The 15,426-nt window shown below is 36.1% G+C and overlaps 2 long non-coding RNA genes across 2 annotated transcripts; both read right to left on the reverse strand.

The window, feature by feature from the left end:
- Positions 1-2,560: 2,560 nt before the first annotated feature.
- On the reverse strand, positions 2,561-8,315 carry LOC149690290 (uncharacterized). Its single transcript, XR_016383676.1, has 2 exons — positions 7,866-8,315; positions 2,561-7,792 (listed from the first exon to the last, which is right to left on the reverse strand). It is a non-coding gene; the product is annotated as an uncharacterized LOC149690290 (long non-coding RNA).
- An 866-nt stretch (positions 8,316-9,181) lies between these two features.
- On the reverse strand, positions 9,182-10,676 carry LOC149690291 (uncharacterized). Its single transcript, XR_016383678.1, has 2 exons — positions 9,508-10,676; positions 9,182-9,445 (listed from the first exon to the last, which is right to left on the reverse strand). It is a non-coding gene; the product is annotated as an uncharacterized LOC149690291 (long non-coding RNA).
- Between the last annotated feature and the right edge of the window lie 4,750 nt (positions 10,677-15,426).

Raw genomic sequence — 15,426 nt, forward strand, 5'->3', positions numbered from 1 at the left:
TCGGCATTACCACCTTTTTGTACAACACCCTGTAAAGTCATGTTTAGTTTTTGAATATAGGGCGAAAGGATTAAAATTAGGTTTTCTTAATGTATTTTTCTTCAGGCGTACCTTTAGAGAAAGTTTGAGTTTATTTTTTATTTCTGTATTTTTCTTTCAATCAGGATATTACATAATGAATCAAGTGCTCGAAGCGCACTTTTTTAATATAATGACCAGAGTGTAGAACGAATTTTAAAAGGGGGTGACAATCAATGATTGTTTACTAGAAGAAATCTTGAATTTTCCCACAATTAAATTTAAAGTCCGAAGTTCCAATAACCAGTTTTCCATATTTTCACCAGTTTTTCTATGATTTAGAAATTAACTACAATTAAAGTGTAAAGTTTAAGCTTTAATATTAAATAGGGTGCGGTTACGAATATTCGCGAACTAGAATGCTATTCACCTGTTTCGATATTTCGAATCGGTTAATCAAACCTGTGATTATTCAACAACGATTAATTGACGTAAAGTCGAATATTTATTTTAGTTAAAACATGGATATGTATAAATACTACGCATTATGGATTCCCATCTCTTACCATCCACACGGCATTTCGCTTAGGCTCCCGTTCAGCAGAGGGAAAAAAAATATGACTTACAACCTCACACACCCACTCCCAAAAAAATAAACCTTGCGAGGGAGAGGGAAATTCATATATATTCTCTCTTTGCGCATGGGCGAAATTTCAAACTCGCCAATCAGGATTCTCCGGAGAGATATAGTTCCTTTCCCCCACAAGACCTAGTCACCTAGCTACTTCCATCCGCGAGGGTATCCCATATTTAGTAGCCAGCTTTTTGGCCATAGTTGATAATCCATAATTCGTAGTATTTATACGTATCCATGATCAAACTTCGTATAAAATCCAATGGGTGTGGCATCCACTCAACTTCTTGTCCATCGACCACCATTTCTGGTTTGAGATTATGAAACTGAGAGAGATAACTCTTGGCTCGTACGCAATTTCCGTAAACGATCCTTTTACCAGTATATACCAACCTCGATCATATCGTGTCATATTATAAACAAAACGTCCAAATGAGATTCGATACGGTGTTATGGAGACAACGTCCTTGCAATAAGCATTAAGAGATCAAAACAAACAAATGTTTCGTGGCGTTAAATCCCTTTATTTTTTATGACGTCCTATAGTCTATTTGTTTTTGTGAAATATTTTACATCATCTAAGGTCAAGTAATGATTTAATGTAGGAAATAAGAAAACATTAAAATTTAAATTTGTTTGGATGTTAAATTTGGAAATTTCACTTCCGTAAAGAAATTTGTCCAATTCAATTTTGAATTGTATTGTATTGTTTAGTTGTTGTCTAGGAATTCTATTTACTTTTCTAGTATTTATTGGAATTTTTTTTTCTAACGAAAGTCTATTGACTTTTGGAAAGTGTGTATTGATTATTTCACAGCTATATACATTCCCATACATTTCGTATTTACTATGGGAAACTCCCTAATTTTAATCAGTATGCGAATAAAAAATTATGATATGAATTAATTAAGACTAAGTGGCAAACTATTTGAATTTAAATGATTTCGTATTTCGGATATTACTAACTGCTAAATAAGCATTATTATGCTATTTTGACGGTAAAAACGTGGGCTTGATTTAAAGGAAATGAGTGTGATTGAAGACAGAATTTTAACCCTTGTCCTTTTGCGCTGCTCTTAGTTTCGTCGAAATGGTCTATTAACCTTTGAACCCATTTAGACACAAACAAGTAGCAATAATTGAGGATAATAAGTTTCAATCTTCAATGCTATATAGACCTTTTCGATATGAAAAAAAGAGTATGCAACCCTCAGTATCGGGACATACAAGGTGTTTGATATATTGCAATCTCTACGCAGTCTCATGATACAAAAAGACTACAGCGCAGGCGCCAAAAACCGAGATGGAAGGCAATGTTGTCTTTCCCTCTTAGTTGCATCGATATTGATGATTATTAAGCCTTGGATTCGTGAAAATATTCGTCCTTAATCATGGGTCAAAAGGGTTACAGGAAGATCAAGTTATGTTTATAAATTTGGATTAAGCTATCCTTGTGAATCCATCGGTAAGAAACCCCGATTTTTAACCTTTGTAATGGTTCTGACCTTGCTAGAATTAAATTTAAATAGGATGCCTGAGCTAGACTATACATCATCAAAGTCGTTACGGCGATGTTATTGCGCCCATGTTTTTAACCTTCAAAATAATGGTCCCTTGAGCTTAAAATTGTTCGAAACTTGAGAAATTACAACCATGGACCATATTAAATTTTATATAAATGCAAAAAACCTCTTTAATAACTAAAAAGAAAATTATTTCATCCGAAACTTTCATTTCATTGCACGCAATTAACTACAACATATCTAAGAGTCAACAATCTTAGTTCATCCGTAAGGTGTGGGGCCTAACATTTAATTGTAATCTACTAATCTCCAACGCGAAATTAAAGTAATTAACTCAAGAAACATAAAAAAGGAATCCGGAAATTAGAAAGAAAACCAAACGTATGATAAAGAACTCTTTTAATTGGTCACCTTCCATGAAAGTACGCGTAACCCTTGGTTGCACGAGTAATTCACAGCCCCTATTATACAAAGGTGTTTTAATCGCGTCTATAGATCAATCAAACTTGGGAGTCTTAGACCAGCCAGACGTCGTTGAACCTTGACAGCTCCGACCTTTAAAGGGCAAACCCAACCCCGACTTCAATTGTCCCTAAAGCCAAGGGCTACCACACCCTCACCCTTCACGCGTCGTTATGTCAGGTAATAGGAATTCTTCCAGCTTTTTGTCCTGGTACTAGTAGTACGTAGCATAAGGTGTGTTTCATAAGTTTGTCACGGATTACAAATTGAAGCTTGTCATGAAGTGACGCAGGTCATAGATTCGAGGTAAAGCAACGCCTGGGTAGGTTCTGTCAAAGGCTTAGCATGCAGGCTAAATAGGAAGATGGACTGCAAAAGCGAGAGAAGTCAATACACCTCATTCCCCATCTCCGGAAGTTAGGCTTATCTCGGGATTTGTGGAGGGGAGTAACGGGAAGAAATTCATCTGTCGTCTGCTAAAGAACATAATTTTGGCCTTTGTAGCAGACTACAGACGAATTTCTTCCCGTTACTCACCTCCATGAATCCCGCGATAAGCCGACTTCCGGTGATAGGGAATAAGGTGGATTCTCGAACTCGGTCTCAGTAAGTCTCTAGCATTACGAAGTATAGGTAGCGTCATACTTATGTAACATATCTTATAAACTTATGGTAGTAGTAGTTGTAGCACTTTCTAGTCCAGTCGTCGAGAACAAAAAGATTTGAACCCACTCAAGACTTGCGTAATGTAGTTTTTACCTGTCCTCCTGATGAGGGTGATTGAAGGGTTCTTTAGCCTTTGGTAATGGTAACTTGTATGTTTTTTTTTAGGGTTTCGCTCGACTTGCCAATTTTTTCACCTTCTTATGATGTGATTTTGTAAGCGCGTGAAGCTCATGCCCATTTTTTAATTCTTTACCCAAAACTCGCGATTCAAAAAGCATTCAAATTCATTCGTCTGTGGGATTACTTTTCTCTACATTGTTGTATAGAAAAAATTGCTTAATTTGGGATTCAAGAATGTCAAGAGAAATTAATCTTGAATGATACAATGAAACTTAAAAAAATATTATCTTATTTGAGCATAACGATGTAATACTTTCCATAAGTATGTGTCTATCGTTGGAACCTATGTATCCATGCTATGCAAAATTATAGAGTGCCGCACGATATTTGACTAAAATTTACTCCTCCTCACCGGAACAGAATTAACCAGTAGGCCATACATTAAAAATGCACGATAATCGCTTAACTGAAGTTCCGGATATTGCAAATTTTAACCTCGAAACGTATGAACAAGTAAATTTCATTTACGGGCGTTTCTGATAGGTGTGCTTTAAATAATTTAGGGTAAAATTGAGTGGAAAGGGTCAAAGAACATGATGAGGTCTAGAACATTTAATAATACGGAGATATGGGCTTCCAAACATTTATTGGGCAATTAAACTCATGAAATAGCCACATGTGAATAGTAATTAGCTTAGTTTACCAGCTTACGCATAATTATACCCATTTAATAGTACACTTCTGCCATAGATAAAGGTTCAATATCGTTCTTAGATTGAAGACTATTAAAGAATGCTGATATGTCTTACTCTACATGTATTATTTCTATTTCATTGTTTTAGAATCAATGTTTGGGAACGCATATCTCCGTAACTAAATGATGTAGACCCCCATGTTCTTTGAGACTGTCCACTCAGTTTGACCCTAAAGACACCCTTAATTTATGACAAACACCCTGTATACTTTTAATTTAGAGATTAAAAGTGCAACCATAAATTCCACGCCAGGATACGTACGCCCTTGTCCTTTTTTATGGGATGCAAATTACGATCCATCTGACGTACCCCTTAAGCTTATCCACAAAATAAGGAATCTATTCTTAAAACCGTTTTAAGAAAAATAATAAGTATTAACATTTACATTTAACCCCTTAAATCAAACCTAAAGATCTTCTAATATGTGAATAAAGATAACCCTTGGCACATGCAGCTGAGGTCAGCCAAGCCAACTACTAAACCCTCGTGATCTTGAAGCTATTATCCTCGAATCCTAGTGCATTATACCATAAGTTTATAAGGTATGTTCCATAAGTATGACACTAGCTATAGTAGTGCTACACAGTAGTCCTAGAGACAGCTCGAGCTAGTTCGAGAACGACAAGCGAGAATTGACTACACACGGTTTTGCAGTCCATCTTCCTATTTAGTCTGTACTAAGCCTTTGACAGCGTCTCACGTACCCGGCTTCACTTTACGAGAATCTGTGACGTTTCACCTACGTCACTTCATTACAAACTCTCAGTTACCAGTGACAAACTTATGGAACATATCTTACAGTCCATCTCGTACTAAGCCTTTGACAGCGCCTCACCAGGCGTCACTTTACGTGAATCTGTGACGTTTAACCTACGTCACTTCATTACAAACTCTCAGTCACCAGTGACAAACTTATGGAACATATCGTATGAACTTATTATTATACGAAACGCACTAAGATTTTTATACAATGAAACGAAGGCTATAAAACCCAACCTAACATAAGTAACCCGAAGTCATCCGACCCTCAAATACTTTAAAATCAGGAAATCATTTAGACTTAAACTTACATTAGAATAAGCTTTACTTTTTATGTAGGGAAAAGTATTGATTGAAACGCTAACCTTAACCCTGTAAGTTACGAGATTCGTTGTCCATAAAACACTTCCTTCCCCTTTATTGTCTTGCCAAAGTATATCACTTTAAAAAAGAGAGACAATAAATAGAAGTGATGTCTTAGACTATAGCTCGAAAGGTCTTTGGACCGATAAGTTTTTAGATATAGTAGTAGGCCTATAGTCCTTGAATCTTTGACGAGGCGACCTTCAAGGGTATTGTTCTTAAGTAAAGGCCAAACTGACCGTTATACCCCACCGTATCACGAGGACAAAAAGTCTCGTTTGCTTAAAGAAAAGAGTTCAACCATGGTCACTTCTTCGGGTATCAAGTTTCCCTTAACTTGATTAATCCAAAGTTAACAAATGCTTTAAAAAAGTCAAAGTAATAAGGGGGTGTGATTTGGTATTCAAACTGGGAAAGTACTTGCAATTATTTCGTGTTCAATCCGGGGGAAGTACTCGCAATTATTTCGTGTTCAATATAGGGGAAGCATTCCCAATTATTTTGTGTTCAATATGGGGTAGTACTCCCAATTATTTCGTGTTCAATATGGGGTAGTACTCCCAATTATTTCGTGTTCAATCCTGGGGAAGTACTCCCAATTATTTCGTGTTCAATCCTGGGGAAGTACTCCCAATTATTTTGTGTTCAATCCTGGGGAAGTACTCCCAATTATTTTGTGTTCAATATGGGGAAGTACTTTCAATTATTTTGTGTTCAATATGGGGAAGTACTTTCAATAATTTCGTGTTCAGTATGGGGGAAGTACTCCCAATTATTTCGTGTTCAATTCGGGAGAAGTACTCCCAATTATCTCGTGTTCAATTAGGGGAAGTACTCGCAATTATCTCGTGTTCAATTTGCGTCAATATTTGTTCTTGGTATTACGTTAGAATTACCAAAACTACTAAGCAACAAGAAAGGAAAAAAGCAATCCGAAACTAGACTTTCAAGCTTAAATTTCCATTTCTATGCATTTATAATTTCTTGCTTAGTATACTTTTGATATTTCTTTGTGTCTGAGATTGGCGGTCGGGTTTGTATTTTGAGCTCCTCCCAAAGATCGGTCTTTAGGCAACTCGTATCATGCCTTGTTATTATTGTAAACATACCGGCATGCATGCAGGCTAGGTCTCTTTGCCACTTTGTTCCGGTCAGCTAACGAAAGTAACAAAATACTAACTGCGCTGGCTTCCGACGGACGACGATTGACTTCAACCTTTTCAACAAGGTCTCTTACTAAAAAATATTTCTACCCAGAACAAGTTGGTAGTACCAGGGATCTTTTTTGGGAATGGTTAAGTGAATTCCGAAGTTTCCTAGTACTTCACGCGTCGCTGATTGAAGGAATTTCAATCGAACTTACAAAGAAATTAATTGATTTTATTCATATGTTGAGTTTCTATTGACAGTGTACTAACTTTTGCTCATTGAACTTCGTGATTCACATTTTTTGAACACACGTCATCATGACCTTCAATGTAGGGTTTAAGCTTGGAGGAGTAAATATTATTATACTGGAGTTGTAATCAGACTCTATAGCGCTAACACAAGAGGGCCCTTTCCATGGATGACCGTAAAATGTACCAATAGTATACCCGGGTTTTTATTGGGCATAAGCTTTGAGTGCCACCTCGTTATAGCAACAAGAACTGCTGTTTACACGTGACTAAACTAGTAAAATATTTCCTCCATGAGGTGGCTCCACTCAATGATACCCAACCTTGAAAATCACGCTACCGATGGCCCCCAACTCTACCACTCCAGTATCAAACTTTCTTCCTCCAAGGTCGAAGGTATATTGACCTTTAACTTATTCGGTTGTTTCTAAGCTTAGAGATGTTAATAATTCATGTGTTACAAACTGCAAAGTAAAGATGTGGAAATCTTATTGGAAACTAGGGAGTATTTCGCTAAAGAACCATAAAAGAAGTTTCAATATTTTAAGTGGTTAAAATTTCACCTGCTTATACGAGTGTGCATAGCCCTTTAGTGGATAAAGCCTAATTATTACATGGGAAGGTCAAAGAGATGTAGCTTCAATATGACCCTCAAAATGGCGAAGAACTTCAAACGGGGGCTGACTTTTGGTAGAAGGATTCTCACCCATTTTGCCTACCTCAACTTATGTCTTAAATAATCTGTATTTTCGTAATTGAATCAACACTTTATAATTCAAGTTTACTCAACAATTTCAATACCTTCTGTTGGTTGTAGCGTAAAGATACTTTGGGGTATGTCTTTGGGAAGTATTTAAAATACTTGATAGTTAAGGGCTACTCTGATCCATGGTACAGTAGGTGAAAGGAAGGAGTGTTAGGTTTATTATTTCTTGAGGTTTCGTATAACGGAATGTCACTAGTCACCATGCGAGGAACGTTGCCATCCGCTTGACTGGTCATCCGGAAGCCCTGACCTTTCTCGACCACAGACCGGCGTTTGCGTTGCAGCGATCGTAGCTCACTCTAGCGGCCGGCTCATTCGGCCTTTTCTTCCTATCAACATAAGTTTATAAGATCTGTTCCATAAGTATTACACTTCCTATACTTCGTAATTCTAAAGACTTACAGCTCGAGCTAGTTCGAGGGAGAACGGCAAGCGAGAATTGAAGTCCTACACTCGGTGGTTAATTTTGCAGACCTATTTAGTCTGTACTAAGCCTTTGACAGCGCCTCACCAGGCGTCGCTTTACCTCGAATCTATGACCTACCTCAATCACTTCATAATAAGCTCCAGTTTATAACCAGTGACAAACTTATTTGAACATATCTTATGAACTTATGCTATCAACGATAAAGAAACGCTTTCCTAAGATTTTGTGTTAAAGAGTTTCGCTCTTTTAACTTTCGAAATGATACTTTTTTCTCGTCTTTTTGATTGTTATTGTAAGATCTTGTGACAAGGCTTCTTTTTAGATAAGTGGCTGGTTTTTATAGTGGAATGTTAAATGCTTCCCGGGTTTGAAAGATCTTTCGCAAGGGTCCATGGGACATAAATAATAAGATTGACAGATTAACAACCAAGCATGTTTTTGAATTTTTTCTTGAATATGAAGAGACATCTGGCGTATGAGATAGGTACTAAAAGAAAGTTATAGAGGTGGCACTGGGAAAATTTTTATGGGCTGATTTGAGCAGGTGCTTTACTAAATAGACGGATAGTTGGATATTGTACAGTACAAGCTTTTTAGGCATCAACAGTATCGTAGTGGACAATAGGAATTGTATGTGTCACTTCTATATTTTCCTGAAACCAACAAACTAACTGCATAATTTTGAAAGAAATTTCGACTTTCGCGAGTTGAACATAACAGCCCAACTTGCGGCTGAAATAATATTTTTACGCAAAAACATATTCTGGAAAATTCGAATTTTGCAGAATAATTTACACGAAACTTATTCTGGCGTAATTTATTATGTAGTTGAATATTTTGAATCAAAATTAACTTTAAATATAACTTATCAGCTCAAAAACATACCCTTATAAAACGTTTTAGAAGTATTTTCTGGGTCACTGGGTGTCAATGTTGGTATTTCGACGAACAATATAATTTTCATATCCTCCAATAGACCATTTCAGAGATTACATACAGAGAAAGCAACAAACAGGGGCGAGGCCGCCATTGGGGTACTCTCCTTCTCACAGAGTAGCACCGCTAGAGGCAGCGCGAACTGGCTAGCCTCCGGAGGGGGGGGGAGTGTAGTGAACTCGGGCTCCATATGACGTTGCTTCTTGGCGCGAAGAAAAATGACCCTGTATGCAATTTCCGAAATAGTCTATGAGAAACCAATGATTTAAAGAAATATTACAGAAAATTTTATTGATAAAATATAATAAAACAATCAAATAATTATCATCTAAATTGATTAAATAATTTACCGAGTATGATTAAAATATTTATTTATTCCTTTATTAAATAAATATTAAAACTATTCTACAATTTCATTCACTTTCTCGATTTCTGTCTTCAAAATTTTCTTTGCTAAAAATATCCTAAAACTCGAATGGAAAAAAATTTGCCTTCCGTATTTGCGAAACATTGCTACTTCGACTTCGAGTGAATAGATGAGGGGCGAAGTTTCTAAATTTTCCCCTGACGCTGGAGCGTTTCGTTCTATTTCGAATGACCTCTCTTCAAATAAGGTCATCTTCTTCAAACTTAAAAGATTAGGAATAATATTCCCTTAAATGATAATACTTGGTAAATTACCATTTAATTTTGGTGTAGCTATAAGTGTAAGTGGGAATTATTTTCCTTTGCTTACAAAATTCCGTTTTCGCTTTTCAAAACGGATATAGCAGATGTATTGTTGTTGCAATTCACTTAGTTTTGTTCGCACTTAGTAGTTATTAAATCATATATTAACCAAAATAAACTTTTCTTGATACAAACCTCAAAATAGAATCATTCTTGAATATGCGATCGCAAATTAAAACCATTCTCGAATATGCGATCGGAAATTATAACCATTCTCGAATATGCGATCGCAAATTAAAACCATTTTTGAATATGAAACCTCAAAATTCTTGAATATATGTATAACCCCAAAAATAAAATCGCATTCTTGAATATGGAACCCCAAAAAAATAAAACCATATGGAGCCAAGAAGTGATATCTAGTTTATTAGGGAGAAGGTATAAGTTGCCTAAGTATTCACGCGCCATAGTCCCAGTCCCCCTTTCAAAATACAAGGGGGACGTAAAAGGAGGCCGGGCTACTTCGCCTCTCCTCAGTCGGAAAATACGTAAATTTCGTCATTCGTGTCGCGCTGACGTGAGTTTTCAAGAACCAATGAGATGCTGGTTGTAATTTAGATGCGGCGGGGATTAACTCCGGACCTACGTTTGGACTGGAGATAAAGCTATAAAAGTGGCTAATTTATAACTTCTCCCTAATAAACTAGATATCGCTTCTTGATGGAGCCCCTTAAATATCTGGTCTCATGGTCATCAGCCCCTTCAGTCAATAAAGGCCTGGATGTATGTTTGTCTTCTCACTTTCAGCTTCGCTTTCAGTCATCCACAGACTGCACTGCATAATCAAAGCGAATGTGAACACAACCAGCACTATAAAAAAATTAATAGAAAAACGGGGACGATTTTAGTATGAAAATTTTTTTAAAATGTGGACAAACGCGCTGCATTGTTGAAACAATCAACTTCCCTATTTTTTGTTCAGGTGGGGTTGAGACGAGATTTCCGACTTGAGTGATAGAAATCTTTGACGGATTTCTCTGGGAGCTCGAAAGTGGTTTATTTCTTCTTATTTCTACGCTGTTTTCTTAACAAAGTCAATTGTTCGCTTATATATAAATTTAGATTGCGGTTTTCAGATTGTCTCTCTATTGAATTTCCGGTATTAGGGTCATTTCAAGTTTCTCTAAAGTATATATCTCAATAGATTTAAATTGGTAATTGTGTTTCGAAATTATCAGTCTCAAAAAAAATGAATAAAAATAGAGAATAACGCCTTTATACAGGGTGTTTCTGAAAAGTCTGTAAGAAATTATTGGACGAATTTGAGTGTAAAGTGTTCTATGACCTTTGAACTTTAAATAGCCACCGTTTTCAAGTTATGACTGGAGTGCTATAATGCTCCTGTTTTAACTCGAAAACGGAGGCTCTGATGGTAAAATGTTATAGCACACTTTCGACTCAAAATCACCCAAAGAACATCCTTCTTCATTTCTGGTAGATCTTACAAAAAACACCCTGTATGTGCAAATACAATTTCGCAAAGCAATAGTGACCAAATCTTTCTGTAAGGTAGACTATAAACATTTTCAATTAACAATAGGACAATAAGCGAACTTTAAATACGTAAATTAAGTATTTAGAAATAACGGTACAAATTAATTTAAAAGTCTATATTAATTTGCTTAATTTTAGTCCGGAAATTCCTCTTCAAAGTTATCTTAATTTTTTGGAAAAATGGGGTTGGGGTATCGATGGAAAGCTTTGCCCACTGGGTGATACTAAGGCTGTTGGTTTTTAACCTCGAGGTCACAGGGTTCATTCTGTATTTATTTCAACTCGTGCTGAATACAGAGCGTATATATAATTAAATTTATTTTAACAGCGTTAAAGTGAATGGTAATTTTACCTCAATGAAATAATACAGATTCTTTTGAGAATTTTTATCATGATAATGGTACTGTTACCTTTGGTTAGGACGTTTTAAAACAGAGATCTATGTAAATAATAAATCTTCTCCTCTTAAGCTGGTTGGTTATTCAATTTCAGTCCAAATATGATGAACTGAATTGAACCACCCTCACTACCTTGAAAGGGTGCGACCAGTCTATTTCCATAATATCATTATAAAGTAAAGGGGAAATTTTTGACTCCCTGTGGCTAATATATAAATACATACCATTTAAAATGATTTATTTTGTCATCCTTTTGTTGGATAAAGCAAATTCCACGTATCTGACAACGACTATGCGTACAAATTTACTGTACTTTAGCTGTTAAATCTTTAAACTTCCCCATGACGGAGGAACAAGTCACGCAAGGTAATACGCAATAAGTTAATAACGTCATATTTCCGAAATATCATCAAAAATAAAAGGTTAATGTTATTCCTACATAAACATAACGCAAAGTTAAACAACTTCCCACACACATATAAACCATAGCAGTATACATATTCCCCGGGCTGCCGGGCAGGTATTTGTGTATTTGTAATTTAAAACATGTCGCTTTTATCATAAGTTCATAAGATATGTTCTATTCATAAGTTTGTCACTGGTTACAAACTGGAGCTTGTCATGAAGTGACGTAGGTCATAGATTCGAGGTAAAGCGACGCCTGTGAGGCGCTGTCAAAAGCTTAGTAAAGACTAAATAGGAAGATGGACTGCTAAATTAACCACCGAGTGTAGTCACTCAATTCTCGCCTGTCGTTCTCGAACTAGCTCGAGCTGTAAGCAACTCTCTAGCATTACGAAGTATCGGAACTGTCACACTTATGGAGCATATTTTCTTATAAACTTATGATGTTATTTAAATATACCCGAAGCCATATTTCAAGGGTGGTATGTATAAATAGAACTTGAAGGACAATACTCGCTTCCTTCAAAAGAAAGAATTCAATATACATTAATATATTTAAATTTTGTTTCTTGGTTTATGGATTGTAGATGTTATTGTTTCGCCATACGCGTGGGAAAAATACGAAATAGTGTAGCATTCTTTACTATCTGTAATATCAACCCTATTTATTCGTGTCCGCATTCGTGACAGTTTCTCTACGTGACAAATAAAAAAAATTCCAGAAAAAAAAGTGTTTTTCTTCAAACTGAAAAGTCTGCCTTTGGTTAAAATATAGGAAATCTCTCCAAAAACAAACTTAAACCATTAGCCGGAAGTTAGCGTTTGTTGATTGAGAAAAGCCGGAAACTAAATTATTCAAGCCGAATGATTTGGGGTCAGGGGTCGTACAGGGTTTAGACGAAATCGCTGGCTTTTCCAGCTTATCCCTGACCAAATTTTTGCCAATATCCTTGACCATTTTTAGGTCACTTCATCACACCCTGGAACATAGAGCATTGCTCGAAACATGGTTTGATATAACAAAACGAAATCTCTGACCTATCTCTGACTTCTTAGGAAAAATTCTTTAAATCCCTAATTTATCCCTGACTTTTTCCCAGATTACCAACTTATCCAGGCTCCGTACGAACCATATCGTATGTGATAATGTGACTAAAGCAGTCCAATTAATTGCAAAATATGTAGAATACAAATTAACATGCCAAACCGAATTTACTCCGGCTACAGCTAATTAGCAATCTAGTCTCATAATAACCATAATATTACAACGAACACAACATAATTTATAGAAAATGAATCGATGTTCTCATTTATCCAGACCACCTCTCGTTTTAAATTTTCCGCTTATTGACCTTAAATATGGGCAGATAAGTTAAATCTTGTAACGTAAGATTTAAAAAGCAAAAAAGGGGGGAGTTGAGTTGAAGATGAGAAAAGTCGATATATAATACTTTACTTCCTTCCCACGCATTAATGACGATTCGTTGGACGATTTTAATTTCCTTTTATCAAATACATATCAATATTTATAGACTCGACTCGCTTTTGCTTAGATAGATCAATTTTAATCTTGAAATGAACGGGAACAAAAACAAGAATACGATGAATTGATTGCCCAGGGAGCACCGAGGTATAATAGCCTGGAGATGTTTTTCTTTAAACATCGGGAAGTGATTAGGAACCGGTATTATCCACTATAGCGGATTATATTAATTTTTAAAACGACGCCAATTACTAGAATAAATACTTAAATATAATTTCACCCTTCCTTTATGCCAAAGCCTAAGGGATTATAGGTTTAATAAAAACAAATTAACTGGCATTAGGTTTTTTTACCCTAATATGACTTTAAATGTTTGTATTTTTAAGTGTTTTTTGTAGACTTGATTTATTTTAGCCTTGAATTGAAGAATTTATACTAATGGATTTAATAATTGTTTATAGCTAAGTTGGTTCAGATTAGTTTTTGTTTAATGATTAAAAAATTATAAATCTACAACCTAACCTTATCTATAATCTAACCCTACAACCTAATCCTATCTAACTCTACAACTTAACCCTATCTAACTCTACAACTTAACCCTATCTAACTCTACAACTTAACCCTATCTAACTCTACAACCTAACCCTGTCTAACTCTTCAACCTAACCCTACAACTATGTCCACAACCCAACCCTACTACTAAATCTACAACCCAACCCTACAACTAAATCTACAACCCAACCCTACAACTAAATCTACAACCCAACCCTACAACTAAATCTACAACCCAACCCTACAACTAAATCTACAATCCAACCCTACAACTAAATCTACAACCAAACCCTACTACTAAATCTACAACCCAACCCTACTACTAAATCTACAACCCAACCCAACAACTAAATCTACAACCCAACCCAACAACTAAATCTACAACCCAACCCTGCAACTAAATCTACAACCCAACCCTGCAACTAAATCTACAACCCAACCCTGCAACTAAACCTACAACCCAGCCCTACAACTAAATCTACAACCCAACCCTACAACTAAATCTACAACCCAACACTACAACTAAATCTACAACCCAACCCTACATCTAAACCTACAACCTAACCCTGACAAACCCTTAATTAAACCTAACCTAGCACACCATAAATACCACTGGTTTTTTCTGGCGGTTTCATTCTCCCTTTAAATAGAGAACCACATGTGTGCACATTACCCAACAAATTGTGTTACCATTTATCCAAACCATTCTCCAAAAGGTTATAACATTTTCACGTTTCTGGCGCACGTGTTTTTCGGTGGCCCCCATCACGCCTTATCTTCCCTCAAATATTTTATCGAATCAAAACAAAACAGTGTGTATGTAATTCCTTCTTCTTACATACATTAGTAACATAAGTACCAAGCATTACATTCCTTATTTACAGGAAGTGTAGCGTGATCTTGCTATTGTTACCGAATAAAAACAACCCATATAATATCGTGCGAGAAAATTAAAAATTACAAAATTACTCGAAAATAAAAGGTTTAAAACATTTCGAGATAAAAAGGGGCAGTTTTCCATTTCCTTGTACAAGTTCGTAACTATAGGCCTACTCGTGAAAGTTCGGGATTGATCGTAATGAGATGCACTCATGGGTGACTATACTATGACATAACGTAGTAACGCGGCAATAGCTTTTCTTTGAGTTTCTTTAATTCCATCTCATTTCTCTAATTGGTCATTTGCTCTTCTCGTTAGTCTCATTTCATTGCCGGACTTGTTACAAAAGAAATTGTAAGGGTTCTAACAAGTAAAGTAGAAGTGTATAAATTACAGTGTATGAACAAGAAGTGATATCCAGTTTACTAGGGAGAAGGTATAAATTCGCCACATTTCCAGCTTTATCTCCAGTCCAAACGTAGGTCCGGAGTTAATCCCCGCCTCTAAATTACAACCAGCATCTCATTGGTTCTTGAAAACTCACGTCAGCGGGACGCGAATGACGAAAATTACGTATTTTCCGACTGAGGAGAGGCTATGAAATAGCCCGGCCTCCTTTTACGCCCCCCTTGTATTTTGAAAGGGGGACAGGGACTTAG

Source organism: Phalangium opilio, unplaced genomic scaffold (assembly GCF_054372755.1).
Source record: "Phalangium opilio isolate 3A_F unplaced genomic scaffold, DU_Popi_V2 ptg000031l_1, whole genome shotgun sequence".
Classification (NCBI taxonomy): domain Eukaryota; kingdom Metazoa; phylum Arthropoda; class Arachnida; order Opiliones; family Phalangiidae; genus Phalangium; species Phalangium opilio.